At 49.6% G+C, this 18,584-nt stretch overlaps 10 non-coding genes across 10 annotated transcripts; 7 read left to right on the top strand and 3 right to left on the bottom strand.

Moving 5' to 3' along the window:
• The first annotated feature begins 1,286 nt into the window (after window positions 1–1,286).
• Window positions 1,287–1,357, top strand: TRNAG-GCC (transfer RNA glycine (anticodon GCC)). Its single transcript has one exon. It is a non-coding gene; the product is annotated as a tRNA-Gly (tRNA).
• Window positions 1,358–2,689: 1,332 nt separating this feature from the next.
• On the top strand, window positions 2,690–2,760 carry TRNAG-GCC (transfer RNA glycine (anticodon GCC)). The gene has a single exon. It is a non-coding gene; the product is annotated as a tRNA-Gly (tRNA).
• A 1,112-nt stretch (window positions 2,761–3,872) lies between these two features.
• Window positions 3,873–3,943, top strand: TRNAA-GGC (transfer RNA alanine (anticodon GGC)). The gene has a single exon. It is a non-coding gene; the product is annotated as a tRNA-Ala (tRNA).
• Window positions 3,944–4,564: 621 nt separating this feature from the next.
• TRNAS-CGA (transfer RNA serine (anticodon CGA)) lies at window positions 4,565–4,646 on the bottom strand. The gene has a single exon. It is a non-coding gene; the product is annotated as a tRNA-Ser (tRNA).
• A 1,546-nt stretch (window positions 4,647–6,192) lies between these two features.
• TRNAG-GCC (transfer RNA glycine (anticodon GCC)) lies at window positions 6,193–6,263 on the top strand. Its single transcript has one exon. It is a non-coding gene; the product is annotated as a tRNA-Gly (tRNA).
• Window positions 6,264–7,383: 1,120 nt separating this feature from the next.
• On the top strand, window positions 7,384–7,454 carry TRNAA-GGC (transfer RNA alanine (anticodon GGC)). The gene has a single exon. It is a non-coding gene; the product is annotated as a tRNA-Ala (tRNA).
• A 627-nt stretch (window positions 7,455–8,081) lies between these two features.
• TRNAS-CGA (transfer RNA serine (anticodon CGA)) lies at window positions 8,082–8,163 on the bottom strand. The gene has a single exon. It is a non-coding gene; the product is annotated as a tRNA-Ser (tRNA).
• A 1,547-nt stretch (window positions 8,164–9,710) lies between these two features.
• On the top strand, window positions 9,711–9,781 carry TRNAG-GCC (transfer RNA glycine (anticodon GCC)). The gene has a single exon. It is a non-coding gene; the product is annotated as a tRNA-Gly (tRNA).
• A 3,204-nt stretch (window positions 9,782–12,985) lies between these two features.
• Window positions 12,986–13,067, bottom strand: TRNAS-CGA (transfer RNA serine (anticodon CGA)). The gene has a single exon. It is a non-coding gene; the product is annotated as a tRNA-Ser (tRNA).
• A 2,967-nt stretch (window positions 13,068–16,034) lies between these two features.
• Window positions 16,035–16,105, top strand: TRNAG-GCC (transfer RNA glycine (anticodon GCC)). The gene has a single exon. It is a non-coding gene; the product is annotated as a tRNA-Gly (tRNA).
• The last annotated feature ends 2,479 nt before the right edge of the window (window positions 16,106–18,584 follow it).

Below are 18,584 nucleotides of genomic sequence, written 5' to 3'. Positions count from 1 at the left end.
TCCACGCATAACAATTATACAAATTTGGACGAGATGTTATTAACGTTTCCTATTAAAGGTCTGCAGTGGGCAACATCTAGTCTCATCTGGTAATGAATTAAATGTAGCTGCAAAACCACATCTGAATCGTCGTCTGCTCGACTTCGTGCGGATTCGGGCCAAGCTATGTGTTATACTGCGTGTTACGTTCTTTCTCCCGACTCTGTGTCGTCATTACATCGTCGATTGTTTGGTTATGGCTCTGGGCTCCTCAGTTGTTCAAAGTCCTAGGCCAGCATATCGGGCTGCACGTTGGCGGGGAGGGCTAGACTGCGGGTTGATATTTTCGTTTGGAATGTTGCGCCTCTAGTATGGATGCTCAGGATGCCGTGCATGGAGAGCTGTTTTCGGACGGTCGGTTCAAAACCCGAAACGGAAACCAGGGATGCTGCTTGTGTATGCAGTATCTTCTGCTTACACCACGTAACATTTGACGTTGGTTTTCAACGCACTCGATGGTGGTTTTTTTGGGCTGGCTGCACAACACGACGTTTATTTTCTTAGCCTGGCTGGAGTTACGTGATATCCAAGATGCATCGGCCGGGAATCGAACCCGGGCCGCCCGCGTGGCAGGCGAGCATTCTACCACTGAACCACCGATGCTAAGTGCAGGGGTTTAACCCTGATTACCGGAGGTCGGTGGGTCATAATTGAGTTGATTGAGGAGCAAAGTGAAGTGAGGCCTTAAAGTCCTGTTCTCTTCGGAAAGCCAAAGCAGATCTTCAACTGCTCTAAGCTGTGCACTTGTACCCATCATGCTACGCGACACGGACAAATCCTCGTGAACAGCCTGTTTCGCGCCTGGTTCGCAGCAACTAAAGGCAACCGGCGCTAAAACCAAGTGCCGCTTAGGTGAAATGGGACTTTAAATCAAACGCCTTAATCACCTGGTATGGAGTGCAACACAACATTATATGTAACTCAGGAGCAACGGTCATGGATGGGAGATGCTAGGGTTATTGGATTCCAAATTATATTCATCTGAACTACGATTGTGCAGAAAAAGTTTTGGTCGTGTTCTTTTCCAACTACCGTCAGGTATGGTCATATATAGCATATATGTTTCTGAGCTTACAGAACATTTAAGCGTGGTATTGCCTGTCATCATCACATGTCAGAGTAAGAACTAAGGTGTCACCGCAACAATACGACAAATCACATATTTTGACTGTTTGGAGTTGCAGCGCTAAACAACAACGCACAGCACCTCTTGGCCCGCGGTAAACCGGGTCAAACCATGTAAACAGGCATCGGTGGTTCAGTGGTAGAATGCTCGCCTGCCACGCGGGCGGCCCGGGTTCGATTCCCGGCCGATGCAGTTTCTTAAGTTCAAGCTGGGTTCTCACAGATCGAGTGCGGTGTTACGCACCCTGCACGGTGAAACTGGCGCCCAGCATGGCGCGCAGCGTCTGTCTGATCAACGTCCGCGCCGTCAAACATCACATAAAATACACCAGGCGGAAAAACACACCACCCTCGTGCTTAACTTATCTGTTTAGATTATATACCCAGCACTGCAATCCCGTCATGAACGTGTAACGTGTTTGCTTATGTACCCGTAGCGCGCTGATCTCAGGTGTACATGAGTAGATTGCATCGCACAATAGCACTCACAAGAAAGTAGTCTCCGCGGTTTACTTTCTTGGCCACCGCATATGTCTCCACGGTGCGGGCTGTGAAACGACCGTACAAAAACGACTCTCCATGCACCTCGCCCTTAGCCTGCATACACAAGACACCATCCCTGGCTACCGTTTGGGGTTCTGACTGACCGTCCTCAAACAACTCTCCATGCACTGCACCCTGAGTATCCATACTAGAGACACAACTTGATGACAAAATGCGTCATGCAATAAATGAATACTCACGGGCTTATGGTGGATCAGCATTACAACATTGCGAGCTTTGGCCGGCTGGATCACAAGCTAAGCGCGGCGGGATGGGCTTCGGGCTGGTATTTTTGTTTTGGAATGTTGCGCCTCTAGCATGGATGCTCAGGATGCCGTGCATGGAGAGCTGTTTTCGGATGGTCGGTTCAGAGCCCGCATCCCAAGCGGTGACCAAGAAAGCAGCCCAATGCAGGTTGCCTTCTTGTGAGCGTTAGTGTGATGCAGTCTCCCCATGTGCACCTGAACTTGGCCCGCTACGGGTACATAAGCGAGAATGACCCTGACGGGATTGCACTGCTGGGTATATAATCCAAACCCACAATCTGTCTAGCACAGGGGTGCTGGGTTTTTCCACCTTGTGTATTTTATATCACGTTTGTCGGTGTGGATGTTGATCAGACAGTCGCTGTGTCCCATGCTGGGCAGCGGTTTCACAATGCACGGCGCTTGATTTGTGAGAACCTATCTTGAATCAAACCTGCATCGGCCGGGAATCGAACCCGGGCCGCCCGCCGTGGCCTTTTCCAACTATCGTCAGGTATGGTCATATATAGCATATATGTTTCTGAGCTTACGTAACTTTCAAGCGTGGTATTGCTTGTCATCATCACATGTCAGAGTTAGAACTAAGGTGCCACCATAATAAGACACGCAACAATAAGACAAGTCACATATGTTGACTGCTTGGAGTTGCAGGGCTAAACAGTAAATTGTATATGACCTTTTGGCCCGCGGTAAACCGGGTCAAACCATGTAAACAGGCATCGGTGGTTCAGTGGTAGAATGCTCGCCTGCCACGCGGGCGGCCCGGGTTCGATTCCCGGCCGATGCATCTTGGGTTTTATGTAGCTTCCATTAGGTTACGAAAATGAACCTCGTGTTGTGTAGAAGACAAACACCATCGCGTATTGATGTCTGATGCGCCAACGCCAACTGATGCGTGGTATAAGTGGAAGGATCTCCAGATTCTGGCTTTTTGGCATCAGTTGGTATTTATGACGTTCAAACGGCAGTCCCCATGCAGTTTGGAATTTATGCGGCTTCACCTCGACTAAGAAAACAGACGGTCCCACCATGTGTACAGCAGCCTGGCCAGGTTGTGATTCATTCCTATAATACAACCAAGTCACCATTTCACAACGTGAAGTACGCCAAGGCCAATGTAAGGCGTGATGGTGAACGAAGAGGAAAATTCGAGATGCTTGTGGAAGATAGGGCACCACGTGCAACATGAGCTCCCAGTAAATATTCCATGTCAACCAAGACCGATGCTGTGATGCGTTAGTGTGTGTGTGTGGGGGGGGGGGTATAACTCTGGCTTCGGCTATGGCTATGGCTATGGCTATGGCTACGGCTATGGCTATTGGCTATGGGCGTGTGTTTTTGCCTGTGTGTTTGTGTGCGTGCGTGCGTCCGCGCGTGCGTGTACATCATATCCATGCAGATAATCAATTACTATTTCACTATCTCTCGTACCTTTTTCAGACTACATTGCATATCCTGTATCGTACACAACTGAAATTAAGTCACCAAGACTACCCCAAGTCACCTACGGATCGGACTTCACAGAAGACGACTTCAACACTTGGCCTCACCTATGTCCAACAAGACATATTTTTGGGAGGTACATCTCTGTCTCTTCAGCATTCATGTCTTACCTGCAATGTCCATCATTTTAAATGGTAGTCCAATACCTATTGATAGCCCAAAGTATTTCGCGGAGGCTCTTTTAGCTTTAGACAGGCCATGACAACAAACCTACATGGGTTGCGCCGGAAAGGGCGCGGGAGGGGGAAAAGTTCACGGCTTAAAGTATTTGAACATTAGCTTTGCCTTTCCGGAGAGGAAACAACTCAGAAGAATAACTTCTGAACCAAGTCAATCATGTTTAAATAAACAATAACCCATCGACCTCCGGTAATCAGGTTTAAACCCCTTCACTTGGCATCGGTGGCTCAGTGGTAGAATGCTCGCCTGGCACGCGCGCGGCCCGGGTTCGATTCCCGGCCGATGCATTTTCCACTTCGTGTCTACACATTGCGCTGCACGTCAAAGGACGCCACAACAGAACGCAATGAAAGCATACGAAACGCTGCACAAGGGACATTTACGAACGTTTTACATCTGGTGTAACACGAATCGCTAACGCGCCTCCAAGAGACTGCATCGCCGTTCGGTGCGCACAAGACCCTAGCCTCCAATCACCGCATCACTTACGGGTACTAAGAGATAGGCCGACAGCATCTGGAGACTGCATCACGGGCGGGTCCACACAAAACACCAACACAAAGTTTCATGAAATGATTGTTTACATAGCACGCTTCCAAAATACTGTGCAGCTATCCTATCACAAATCCAATCCGTATACAACGACTGTAACCAATCGACTCTACGTGGGACTGTGCCACAACATGTCTTCCATTTCAACAGGGGGGGGGGGGGGGGGAGGAGGCTCCATAGTGAGTGCTCACTATGCGTGCCTGTCGAAATTATGTTTTCAAAGGTCAGTCATTTTAGCAATGGTGCAAATGGTAGCAACAGCAACAAGTGCCATGGCATGCACCATGGGACCGACCATCGCGTCCACACTGTCCCGCCCGAAGGGATGGAGGATGTGCGGGTAAAATCGCACATATCGCGACCGGTAGGACTCGAACCTACGCTCCCAGAGGGAATCTGATTTCGAGTCAGACGCCTTAACCACTCGGCCACGACCGCTCCCGGACCCGTTTTATCATAAATGAACTTCAGAACAGGCCATGTAAATGCACAGCAAGCAACACATGGGGGAAGGGGAGAGCATGTGGAAGGCTGATCGACCCCGTTGCATTGTGTTATATCGTGCACTTGCTCATCCAAATTTATGGGTATTTTCGAGCTCTACCCAATATCCTACAAAAGAATCGCCGCACAAAACTATTCAAAACAGTCACACGAACATTAGTACGCCCTGTATGGGGGAGCACCAATATGTAGATTTTGGGTCGACGCATAACAACTATACAAAATTTGAACGAGATGTTATTAACGTCTCTTATTAAAGGCCTGCAGTGGGCAACATCTAGTCTCATCCGGTAATGAATTAAATGTAGCTGCAAAACCACACCAGAATCGCCGCCTGCTCGACTCCGTGCGGATTCGGGGCAAACTAGGTGTTATACTGCGTGTTACGTTCTTTCTCCCGGCTCTGTATCGTCGATTGTTTGGCTATGGCTCTGGGCTACCCAGTTGTTCAAAGCCCTAGGCCAGCATATCGAGCTGCGCGTTAGCGGGGAGGGCTGGGCTGCGGGTTGATATTTTCGTTTTGGAATGTCGCGTCTCTAGTATGGATGCTCAGGATGCCGTGCATGGGGAGCTGTTTTCGGACGGTCGGTTCAGAACCCGAAACGGTAACCAGGGATGCTGCTTGTGTATGCAGATTCTTCTGCTTATACCACGTAACATTTGACGTTGGTTTTCAACGCACGCGACGGTGGTCTTTTTTTGGCTGGCTGCACAACACGACGTTTATTTTCTTAGCCTGGCTGGAGCTACGTGATATCCAAAATGCATCGGCCGGGAATCGAACCCGGGCCGCCCGCGTGGCAGCCGAGCATTCTACCACTGAACCATCGATGCTAAGTGCAGGGGTTTAAGGCTGATTACCGGAGGTCGGTGGGTCATAATTGAGTTGATTGAGGAGCAAAGTGAAGTGAGGCTTTAAAGTCCTGTTCTCTTCGGAAAGCCAAAGCAGATCTTCAACTGCTCTAAGCTGTGCACTTGTACCCATCATGCTACGCGACACGGACAAATCCTCGTGAACAGTCTGTTTCGCGCCTAGCTCGCAGCAACTAAAGGCAACCGGCGCTAAAATCAAGTGCTGCTTAGGTGTAATGGGACTTTAAATCAAACGCCTTAATCACCTGGTATGCAGTGCAACACAACATTGTATGTAACTCAGAAGCAACGGTCATGCATGAGGGATGTTAGGGTTATTGGATTCCAAATTATATTCATTTGACCTACGATTGTGCAGAAAAAGTTTTGGTCGTGTTCTTTTCCAACTACCGTCAGGTATGGTCATATATAGCATATATGTTTCTGAGCTTACAGAACTTTTAAGCGTGGTATTGCTTGTCATCATCACATGTCAGAGTAAGAACTAAGGTGCCACCGCAACAATAGGATAAATCACATATTTTGACTGTTTGGAGTTGCAGCGCTAAACAACAAATTGCATATGACCTTTTGGCCTGCGGCAAACCGGGTCAAACCATGTAAACAGGCATCGGTGGTTCAGTGGTAGAATGCTCGCCTGCCACGCGGGCGGCCCGGGTTCGATTCCCGGCCGATGCATCTTGGGTTTTATGTAGCTTCCATTAGGTTACGAAAATGAACCTCGTGTTGTGTAGAAGACAAACACCATCGCGTATTGATGTCTGATGCGCCAACGCCAACTGATGCGTGGTATAAGTGGAAGGATCTCCAGATTCTGGCTTTTTGGCATCAGTTGGTATTTATGACGTTCAAACGGCAGTCCCCATGCAGTTTGGAATTTATGCGGCTTCACCTCGACTAAGAAAACAGACGGTCTCACCATGCGTACAGCAACCTGGCCAGGTTGTGATTCATTCCTATACACACATCCAAGTCACCATTTCACACTGTGAAGTACGCCAAGGCCAATGTAAGGCGTGATGGTGAACGAAGAGGAAAATTCGAGATGCTTGTGGAAGATAGGGCACCACGTGCAACATGAGCTCCCAGTAAATATTCCATGTCAACCAACACCGATGCTGTGATGCGTTAGTGTGTGTGTGGGGGGGGGGGGGGGGTATGGCTCTGGCTTTGGCTATGGCTATGGCTATGGCTATGACTACGGCTATGGCTATTGGCTATGGGCTATGAGCGTGTGTGTGTGCCTGTGTGTTTGTGTGCGTGCGTGCGTCCGCGCGTGCGTGTACATCATATCCATGCAGATTATCAATCACTATTTCACTATCTCTCGTACCTTTTTCAGACTACATTGCATATCCTGTATCGTACACAACTGAAATCAAGTCACCAAGACTACCCCAAGTCACCTACGGATCGGACTTCACAGAAGACGACCTCAACACTTGGCCTCACCTATGTCCAAGACATATTTTTGGGAGGTACATCTCTGTCTCTTCACCATTCATGTCTTACCTGCAATGTCCATCATTTTAAATGGTAGTCCAATACCTATTGATAGCCCAAAGTATTTCGCGGAGGCTCTTTTAGCTTTAGACAGGCCATGACAACAAACCTACATGGGATGCGCCGGAAAGGGCGCGGGAGGGGGAAAAGTTCACAGCTTAAAGTATTTGAACATTAGCTTTGCCTTTCCGGAGAGGAAACAGCTCAGAAGAATAACTTCTGAACCAAGTCAATCATGTTTAAATAAACAATAACCCATCGACCTCCGGTAATCAGGTTTAAACCCCTTCACTTGGCATCGGTGGCTCAGTGGTAGAATGCTCGCCTGGCACGCGCGCGGCCCGGGTTCGATTCCCGGCCGATGCATTTTCCACTTCGTGTCTACACATTGCGCTGCACGTCAAAGGACGCCACAACAGAACGCAATGAAAGCATACGAAACGCTGCACAAGGGACATTTACGAACGTTTTACATCTGGTGTAACACGAATCGCTAACGCGCCTCCAAGAGACTGCATCGCCGTTCGGTGCGCACAAGATCCTAGCCTCCAGTCACCGCACCGCTTACGGGCACTAAGAGATAAGCCGACAGCATCTGGAGACTGCGTCACGGGCGGGTTCACACAAAACACCAACACAAAGTTTCATGAAATGATTGTTTACATAGCACGCTTCCAAAATACTGTGCAGCTATCCTATCACAAATCCAATCCGTATACAACGACTCCAACCAATCGACTCTACGTGGGACTGTACCACAACATGTCTTCCATTTCAACAGGGGGGGGGGGGGGGGGGGGCGGAGGAGGCTCCATAGTGAGTGCTAACTATGCGTACCTGTCGAAATTCCGCTTTCAAAGGTCAGTCATTTTAGCAATGGTGCAAATGGTAGCAACAGCAACACGTGCCATGGCATGCACCATGGGACCGACCATCGCGTCCACACTGTCTCGCCCGAAGGGATGGAGGATGTGCGGGTAAAATCCCACATATCGCGGCCGGTAGGACTCGAACCTACGCTCCCAGAGGGAATCTGATTTCGAGTCAGACGCCTTAACCACTCGGCCACGACCGCTCCCGGACCCGTTTTATCATAAATGAACTTCAGAACAGGCCATGTAAATGCACAGCAAGCAACACATGGGGGAAGGGAAGAGCATGTGGAAGGCTGATCGCCCCCGTTGCATTGTGTTATATCGTGCACTTACCCATCCAAATTTATGGGTATTTTCGAGCTCTAGCCAATATCCTACAAAAGGATCGCCGCACAAAACTATTCAAAACAGTCACACGAACATTAGTACGCCCTGTATGGGGGAGCACCGGTATGTATATTTTGGGTCGACGCATAACAACTATACAAAATTTGGACGAGATGTTATTAACGTTTCCGATTAAAGGCCTGCAGTGGGCAACATCTAGTCTCATCTGGTAATGAATTAAATGTAGCTGCAAAACCACACCAGAATCGCCGCCTGCTCGACTCCGTGCGGATTCGGGGCAAACTAGGTGTTATACTGCGTGTTACGTTCTTTCTCCCGGCTCTGTACCGTCGATTGTTTGGCTGTGGCTCAGGGCTCCCCAGTTGCTCAAAGTCCTAGGCCAGCATATCGGGCTGCACGTTGGTGGGGCGGGCTGGGCTGCGGGCTGATATCTTCGTTTGGAATGTTGCGCCTCTAGTATGGATGCTCAGGATACCGTGCATGGAGAGCTGTTTTCGGATGGTCGGTTCAGAACCCGAAACGGTAACCAGGGATGCTGCTTGTGTATGCAGGTTCTTCTGCTTATACCCCGTAACATTTGACGTTGGTTTTCAACGCACGCGATGATGTTTTTTTTTTTTGGCTGGCTGCACAACACGACGTTTATTTTCTTAGCCTGGCTGGAGCTACGTGATATCCAAAATGCATCGGCCGGGAATCGAACCCGGGCCGCCCGCGTGGCAGCCGAGCATTCTACCACTGAACCATCGATGCTAAGTGCAGGGGTTTAAGGCTGATTACCGGAGGTCGGTGGGTCATAATTGAGTTGATTGAGGAGCAAAGTGAAGTGAGGCTTTAAAGTCCTGTGCTCTTTGGAAAGCCAAAGCAGATCTTCAACTGCTCTAAGCTGTGCACTTGTACCCATCATGCTACGCGACACGGACAAATCCTCGTGAACAGCCTGTTTCGCGCCTGGCTCGCAGCAACTAAAGGCAACCGGCGCTAAAACCGAGTGCTGCTTAGGTGTAATGGGACTTTAAATCAAACGCCTTAATCACCTGGTATGGAGTGCAACACAACATTGTGTGTAACTCAGGAGCAACGGTCATGGATGGGAGATGTTAGGGTTATTGGATTCCAAATTATATTCATTTGACCTACGATTGTGCAGAAAAAGTTTTGGTCGTGTTCTTTTCCAACTACCGTCAGGTATGGTCACATATAGCATATATGTTTCTGAGCTTACAGAACATTTAAGCGTGGTATTGCCTGTCGCCATCACATGTCAGAGTAAGAACTAAGGTGTCACCGCAACAATAGGACAAATCACATATTTTGACTGTTTGGAGTTGCAGCGCTAAACAACAAGTTGCATATGACCTTTTGGCCCGCGTTAAACCGGGTCAAACCATGTAAACAGGCATCGGTGGTTCAGTGGTAGAATGCTCGCCTGCCACGCGGGCGGCCCGGGTTCGATTCCCGGCCGATGCAGTTTGTAAAGTTCAAGCTGGGTTCTCATAGATCGAGTGCGGTGTTACGTACCCTGCACGGTGAAACTGGCGCCCAGCATGGCGCGCAGCGTCTGTCTGATCAACGTCCGCGCCGTCAAACGTCACATAAAATACACAAGGCGGAAAAACACACCACCCTCGTGCTTAACTTATCGGTTTAGATTATATACCCAGCACTGCAATCCCGTCATGAACGTGTAACGTGTTTGCTTATGTACTCGTAGCGCGCTGATCTCAGGTGTACATGAGTAGATTGCATCGCACAATAGCACTCACAAGAAAGTAGTCTCCGCGGTTTACGTTCTTGGCCACCGCATATGTCTCCACGGTGCGGGCTGTGAAACGACCGTCCAAAAACGACTCTCCATGCACCTCGCCCTTAGCCTGCATACACAAGACACCACCCCTGATTACCGTTTGGGGTTCTGACTGACCGTCCTCAAACAACTCTCCATGCACTGCACCCTGAGTATCCATACTAGAGACACAACTTGATGACAAAATGCGTCATGCAATAAATGAATACTTGAGGGCTTTGGGTGGTCAGCATTACAACATTGCGAGCTTTGGGCGGCTGGATCACAAGCTAAGCGCGGCGGGCTGGGCTGCGGGCTGGTATTTTTGTTTTGGAATGTTGCGCCTCTAGTATGGATGCTCAGGATGCCGTGCATGGAGAGTTGTTTTTGACGGTCAGTTCAGAGCCCGCATCCCAAGCGGTGACCAAGAAAGCAGCCCCATGCAGGTTGCCTTCTTGTGAGCGTTAGTGTGATGCAGTCTCCCCATGTGCACCTGAACTGGGCCCGTTACGGGTACATAAGCGAGAATGACCCTGACGGGATTGCACTGCTGGGTATATAATCCAAACCCACAATCTGTCTAGCACAGGGGTGCTGGGTTTTTCCACCTTGTGTATTTTATATCACGTTTGTCGGTGTGGATGTTGATCAGACAGTCGCTGTGTCCCATGCTGGGCAGCGGTTTCACAATGCACGGCACTTGATTTGCGAAAACCTATCTTGAATCAAACCTGCATCGGCCGGGAATCGAACATCGGCCGCCTGCCGTGGCCTTTTCCAACTATCGTCAGGTATGGTCATATATAGCATACATGTTTCTGAGCTTACGTAACTTTTAAGCGTGGTATTGCTTGTCATCATCACATGTCAGAGTTAGAACTAAGGTACCACCATAATAAGACACGCAACAATAAGACAAATCACATATGTTGATTGTTTGGAGTTGCAGCGCTAAACAGTAAATTGTATATGACCCTTTGGCCCGCGGTAAACCGGGTCAAACCATGTAAACAGGCATCGGTGGTTCAGTGCTAGAATGCTCGCCTGCCACGCGGGCGGCCCGGGTTCGATTCCCGGCCGATGCATCTTGGGTTTTATGTAGCATACATTAGGTTACGCAAATGAACCTCGTGTTGTGTAGAAGACAAACACCATCGCGTATTGATGTCTGATGCGCCAACGCCAACTGATGCGTGGTATAAGTGGAAGGATCCCCAGATTCTGGCTTTTTGGCATCAGTTGGTATTTCTGACGTTCAAACAGCAGTCCCCATGCAGTTTAGAATTCATGCGGTTTCACTTAGACTAAGAAAATAGACGGTTCCACCATGTGAACAGCAGCCTGGCCAGGTTGTGATTCATTCCTAAACACAGCCATGTCACCATTTCACACCGTGAAGTACGCCAAGGCCAATGTAAGGCATGATGGTGAACGAAGAGGAAAATTCGAGATGCTTGTGGAAGATAGGGCACCACGTGCAACATGAGCTCCCAGTAAATGTTCCATGTCAACCAACACCGATGATGTGATGCGTTAGTGTGTGTGTGTGGGGGGGGGTATGGCTCTGGCTTTGGCTATGGCTATGGCTATGGCTATGGCTACGGCTATGGCTATTGGCTATGGGCGTGTGTATGTGCCTGTGTGTTTGTGTGCGTGCGTGCGTCCGCGCGTGCGTGTACATCATATCCATGCAGATAATCAATTCCTATTTCACTATCTCTCGTACCTTTTTCAGACTACATTGCATAACCTGTATCGTACACAACTGAAATCAAGTCACCAAGACTACCCCAAGTCACCTACGGATCGGACTTCACAGAAGACGACCTCAACACTTGGCCTCACCTATGTCCAACAAGACATATTTTTGGGAGGTACATCTCTGTCTCTTCACCATTCATGTCTTACCTGCAATGGCCATCATTTTAAATGGTAGTCCAATACCTATTGATAGCCCAAAGTATTTCGCGGAGGCTCTTTTAGCTTTAGACAGGCCATGACAACAAACCTACATGGGTTGCGCCGGAAAGGGCGCGGGAGGGGGAAAAGTTCACGGCTTAAAGTATTTGAACATTAGCTTTGCCTTTCCGGAGAGGAAACAACTCAGAAGAATAACTTCTGAACCAAGTCAATCATGTTTAAATAAACAATAACCCATCGACCTCCGGTAATCAGGTTTAAACCCCTTCACTTGGCATCGGTGGCTCAGTGGTAGAATGCTCGCCTGCCACGCGGGCGGCCCGGGTTCGATTCCCGGCCGATGCATTTTCCACTTCGTGTCTACACATTGCGCTGCACGTCAAAGGACGCCACAACAGAACGCAATGAAAGCATATGAAACGCCGCACAAGGGACATTTACGAACGTTTTACATCTGGTGTAACACGAATCGCTAACGCGCCTCCAAGAGACTGCATCGCCGTTCGGTGCGCACAAGATCCTAGCCTCCAGTCACCGCACCGCTTACGGGCACTAAGAGATAACCCGACAGCATCTGGAGACTGCATCACGGGCGGGTCCACACAAAACACCAACACAAAGTTTCATGAAATGATTGTTTACATAGCACGCTTCCAAAATACTGTGCAGCTATCCTATCACAAATCCAATCCGTACACAACGACTCTAACCAATCGACTCTACGTGGGACTGTGCCACAACATGTCTTCCATTTCAACAGGGGGGGGGGGGGGGGCGGAGGAGGCTCCATAGTGAGTGCTAACTATGCGTGCCTGTCGAAATTATGTTTTCAAAGGTCAGTCATTTTAGCAATGGTGCAAATGGTAGCAACAGCAACAAGTGCCATGGCATGCACCATGGGACCGACCATCGCGTCCACACTGTCCCGCCCGAAGGGTTGGAGGATGTGTGGGTAAAATCGCACATATCGCGGCCGGTAGGACTCGAACCTACGCTCCCAGAGGGAATCTGATTTCGAGTCAGACGCCTTAACCACTCGGCCACGACCGCTCCCGGACCCGTTCTATCATAAATGAACTTCAGAACAGGCCATGTAAATGCACAGCAAGCAACACATGGGGGAAGGGGAGAGCATGTGGAAGGCTGATCGACCCCGTTGCATTGTGTTATATCGTGCACTTGCTCATCCAAATTTATGGGTATTTTCGAGCTCTACCCAATATCCTACAAAAGAATCGCCGCACAAAACTATTCAAAACAGTCACACGAACATTAGTACGCCCTGTATGGGGGAGCACCAATATGTAGATTTTGGGTCGACGCATAACAACTATACAAAATTTGGACGAGATGTTATTAACGTCTCTTATTAAAGGCCTGCAGTGGGCAACATCTAGTCTCATCTGGTAATGAATTAAATGTAGCTGCAAAACCACACCAGAATCGCCGCCTGCTCGACTCCGTGCGGATTCGGGGCGAACTAGGTGTTATACTGCGTGTTACGTTCTTCCTCCCGGCTCTGTACCGTCGATTGTTTGGCTGTGGCTCAGGGCTCCCCAGTTGTTCAAAGTCCTTGGCCAGCATATCGGGCTGCACGTTGGTGGGGCGGGCTGGGCTGCGGGCTGATATCTTCGTTTGGAATGTTGCGCCTCTAGTATGGATGCTCAGGATACCGTGCATGGAGAGCTGTTTTCGGATGGTCGGTTCAGAACCCGAAACGGTAACCAGGGATGCTGCTTGTGTATGCAGGTTCTTCTGCTTATACCACGTAACATTTGACGTTGGTTTTCAACGCACGCGATAGTGGTCTTTTTTTGGCTGGCTGCACAACACGACGTTTATTTTCTTAGCCTGGCTGGAGCTACGTGATATCCAAAATGCATCGGCCGGGAATCGAACCCGGGCCGCCCGCGTGGCAGGCGAGCATTCTACCACTGAACCACCGATGCTAAGTGCAGGGGTTTAACCCTGATTACCGGAGGTCGGTGGGTCATAATTGAGTTGATTGAGGAGCAAAGTGAAGTGAGGCTTTAAAGTCCTGTTCTCTTCGGAAAGCCAAAGCAGATCTTCAACTGCTCTAAGCTGTGCACTTGTACTCATCATGCTACGCGACACGGACAGATCCTCGTGAACAGCCTGTTTCGCGCCTGGCTCGCAGCAACTAATGGCAACTGGCGGTAAAACCAAGTGCTGCTTAGGCGTAATGGGACTTTAAATCAAACGCCTTAATCACCTGGTATGGAGTGCAACACAACATTATATGTAACTCAGGAGCAACGGTCATGGATGGGAGATGTTAGGGTTATTGGATTCCAAATTATATTCATTTGAACTACGATTGTACAGAAAAAGTTTTGGTCGTGTTCTTTTCCAACTACCGTCAGGTATGGTCATATATAGCATATATGTTTCTGAGCTTACATAACTTTTAAGCGTGGTATTGCCTGTCGCCATCACATGTCAGAGTAAGAACTAAGGTGTCACCGCAACAATAAGACAAATCACATATTTTGACTGTTTGAAGTTGCAGCGCTAAACAATAAATTGCATATGACCTTTTGGCCCGCGGTAAACCGGGTCAAACCATGTAAACAGGCATCGGTGGTTCAGTGGTAGAATGCTCGCCTGCCACGCGGGCGGCCAGGGTTCGATTCCCGGCCGATGCACTTTTCCATGCCCCAACACCAATTCACATCTCACACCTGCAGTGGTGAACAATGAAACATGGCTCCCACAAGGAAACAGCTCCAGTATAAAGTGACAGTCACAACGGTGTAAGACAATATTTCGGCATACGTCCACACCATAACAATATGACGCATCATGCAGCAGCACCGCATCACAAGTCGGTACGGGCCGAACGAGGAGTGCCGCGGAGACTGCATCAAATAGTCGCACACACACGACATTAACCTGCTTGAAACACCAGTAATGGTGGAATAGTGTCAATGCTTAATACACGGCACACTATCCCACAATTACTGGTGTGCACCTTTAGGACACAACTATCACAATACAGTGCCTACGAGACTGCATCGTGGTCCGGCACACATAAGACACTAACTCTTCGCTTGACGCCTGCTTAGTTTTTGTTGTTGGGGAGATTTGCGCCAAGCAAGTCATCACACACTACAGGCCTATGCGCACCAATAGAGGAAAGGCGCCAGCCTGACAGTCACCCCTGAACGCGTCGAAAAGATGATCCTTAATCTCGACCACCGAATACCAGACATCATTCTAAAATGACCAAAACACCGCCGAAAGAGTTCAAGAGAAGGAAGAACTCGGAGTTATCGCAAATGGACCCTGATCTGCTCAGTCATGGAATCTGGAAACATTGTGTGGGAGTGATATAAGTTCAAAAATAAAAAAAGGATTTGCGTTCAGAGCCGAGCGACGAAAGTAGTTCCGACGTTACACCATCAGCCGTACGGGGACAAAGCCGCAGACGCTGAAACGGTCCGGCCCGGTGCACGGACAGAGGAGAGGTGGTATGCTCACAGTACGCCCGGCTTCAAGGGGCTTGGCCCAGACGGATGTCACGTGGCAGTCTCCTACCATTGGTCAGCGCAACAGCAGCCACCTACCAGGCTCCAGAAGTCGGCAGCCGTCAAAACAGTGAGACACCACCACTTGGGAGTCAGCAGTTGATAACTCAACAGCCCGTCACAAGATGTGGAAAAGGCGCAGGCACTAACCGCGTTCAACTCGCGAGTGGACCAGTGCTGGAAAAACCGGACGCACGAGCTAGAATGTCGAGATCGGGGTAGAGCAAGAAGAGGGGGCGGGCAGTGCACTACTCAGGACAGCAACGGTTACTACCCCCTTCCCCCCCCCCCCTGCACACACACACACACCGCGTTCTTCCGCTTCTCCTTACCTGACTAAACCGTCCCAGCCTTACTCCACAGTTCGAAACCCACAGGCAAACAAGGCTTCAATTTCCTATGTAAACGCAACGTCAAAGCCATTAGGACCCAATGACTTTCGGGAAACAGCTTTCGCTCAAACTGCAGAGCATCGGTGGTTCAGTGGTAGAATGCTCGCCTGCCACGCGGGCGGCCCGGGTTCGATTCCCGGCCGATGCAGGTGCAGCTTATTGTATCGACAGCCTTTAAAAAAAAACATATGCCTGCAGCCTGCCCCGCTCCGCCCCTGCCAGCTAGGGATCGCCCCAGCAGCTAGGGATAGGGATCAGCTAGGGATCACTGACTGCCAGCCATTCAAACTGACAGCAAACCGAGAGGGCCGCAGTAGCACGTCTGAAGGCCTTCGCGCGCAAGCAGCTGAGAACAGCCAAGCGCACCACGACCAACCGAGGCATCAGACGGGATTTGAACACGCGCTTCCACGGGTAACCCGATTCCCATCCGAGGCTCCTACGTGTCATCAACCACGAGAAGATGGAGCCAACTCCCGCCCGGGGTCCGTCCCCAAGTATTTTCGTTCGTTCAAACGGAAGATGCGCCAGCGCTACGGTGCGGCTGCCCTTCCGACGTGTCGCAGCCCATGACTGCAATAAGTACTTGGCTGAGAATGCGGATTTCAAACCTCGCTGCTCACATGTTGCAAATCTAAAATCCAACAACACCTAGTCCCTCTTGCCTGTGTGGTCGGCCATATGAAGAACCAAACGCCATATAATGAACTGTTTTCCTTATCATCAGACCATGATTCCAACGCTCCGCGAAGCAGAGCACATCATGCCAAACCATTCGAGCCTTATCAAGATTAACAACTCCATATCTATCTCTGAGGCAACGATTTACAAAATTGCACCGGGCAGCAGAAAGCAAAACCTTCCAAACATTTATTTTTGTCCACAACACTACCGGCCATTCAAAACGGTGCTTTCTCTTGCGCGTCAGAATCATGTTATCAAAGATCAGGTCAAGCCAAGGTTAAGTTAATATCAGGTCGGTTCACTGCAGTCCGTTTTCTGTTCCTCTAGTTCCCACGGCCTATAGTAGCCGTTGGTTTGGAAATGTGCCAGCTGACCGATTGCCTTATTACAAACAGCGGCACCAATCCCTTTGGTCCGGTGCGAGTAGACTGACCTCGCATGACCCTTGCCGGTAACCTTGAGTTCCTATGTAGTATGTCTGGCCGTCACTAGCACCCAGTGATCCCATCCGTTTAATGAACATACGGCAAAGGAAGCTAACAAGCGTTACTGCAAAAGGCTGCCTGCTGAGCCAAAAAGAGTCGCCGAAGCTTCACTGCTGACATCACACGACCTGACGTCATATGAACTGACGTCATACGTCGGTGACCTGGTCCACCGTCGGAAATGTTCCATCAAACTGAAGGCCTGTCAAACACTGAAAATCGGCTGAACCTTGAGGCGCGGTTCGAGATTTATTCCGGCATCCAGGAAGGAACACTTTTAACGCCCAACGGTCGAGGGTTGCGCGCATCGCCAAGACAACGCGAACAAAGGCCGTATCGTGAGAGGCGAGCATGCCGATTTTGGCCCAGGCGTTCAATGACTTATTTGGACTAAAACTAGACACCAAATTAGGTGCAACCCATTTAAAATCTCACTGCGGCTGCATAGAGATCACCAACCTTATACACACATATTCATTTTTAATGGGTCAAGCTCAATACCAGCTCCATCAAATTCTTCCACGCCTTCCTGCTATGGACCTTCCAGCGTATAAAAGTGCGGTCGGTAGAACTCGAACCTACGCTCCCAGATGGAATCTGGTTTTCCGTCATACGCCTTAACCACTCGGCCACGACCGCGCCACCTCCTATCGCCCATCTTTGAGTTTGACGAGAGGCAACGAAAATATATACGAAGTGAGCGGCGAAAGTTGGAGCTGGAGGGGAAGGAGGAGGGGGCGGTAAGGTCGTCGTCCCTCACCACACAGAGCAGACGAGAAAAATGAACTTAAGTTTCCAGGTTCACTACGGGTAGTGATATCGTACGTCGCGAGTTGAGTGGTGAAGGTTTCAGGAAAATGGACCGGAAGCATTGGAATAGAGATTGCTGTGGAGTGCAAAAATTAAGCCCCGTTAACTTGAGCAGTGTTGTATAACCACTCGAAACGATACTGGGTGCGGTGAAATGACAACACCATAATCTCTACAACAGCGCAGCTGCGTGTCGTGATGTTTTAATCGCACTAGGAAGTCCCTACGCTCTGCATTCTACTCTTTTTTGGCGAAGGGTGGTGTAGAGTACGACGAGCGCCGAGTTTCGGTCTACGGCGCACGACGCGATGGACGCCTCGGCGCTTACGTCACAACGGCGCTGAAATTTCTGCGCAATTATGCCGCCGCGCTGCGGCGTCGTTACGACAGCGTGTATTTTCCCTAGCCGAGAGATCACTGATTGCCTTACATGCAGCACTGACTTGGGCGTTGACTGCATAGCGAATGACGCGCAACGTCGATTGCTGGTGTCGGTATGATCAAAGACTACGTCGCTACGGAAGTGTGAGAAAATATGGCAAGATTCCGACGAACGTGAGCTTATCGGACTCAAGATCTTTCACAGTTGCAACTGCAGTTATTTTATTTAAGGCGCGTCCACGGGGTTGTTGCTCAGCGCCCAGTCGT

This window comes from Pollicipes pollicipes, unplaced genomic scaffold (genome assembly GCF_011947565.3).
Source record: "Pollicipes pollicipes isolate AB1234 unplaced genomic scaffold, Ppol_2.1 Scaffold_6052;HRSCAF=7182_pilon_pilon_pilon, whole genome shotgun sequence".
Lineage (NCBI taxonomy): Eukaryota > Metazoa > Arthropoda > Thecostraca > Pollicipedomorpha > Pollicipedidae > Pollicipes > Pollicipes pollicipes.
Note: the sequence above shows the minus strand (reverse complement) of the source record. Positions and strands in the feature narration are given on the sequence as shown.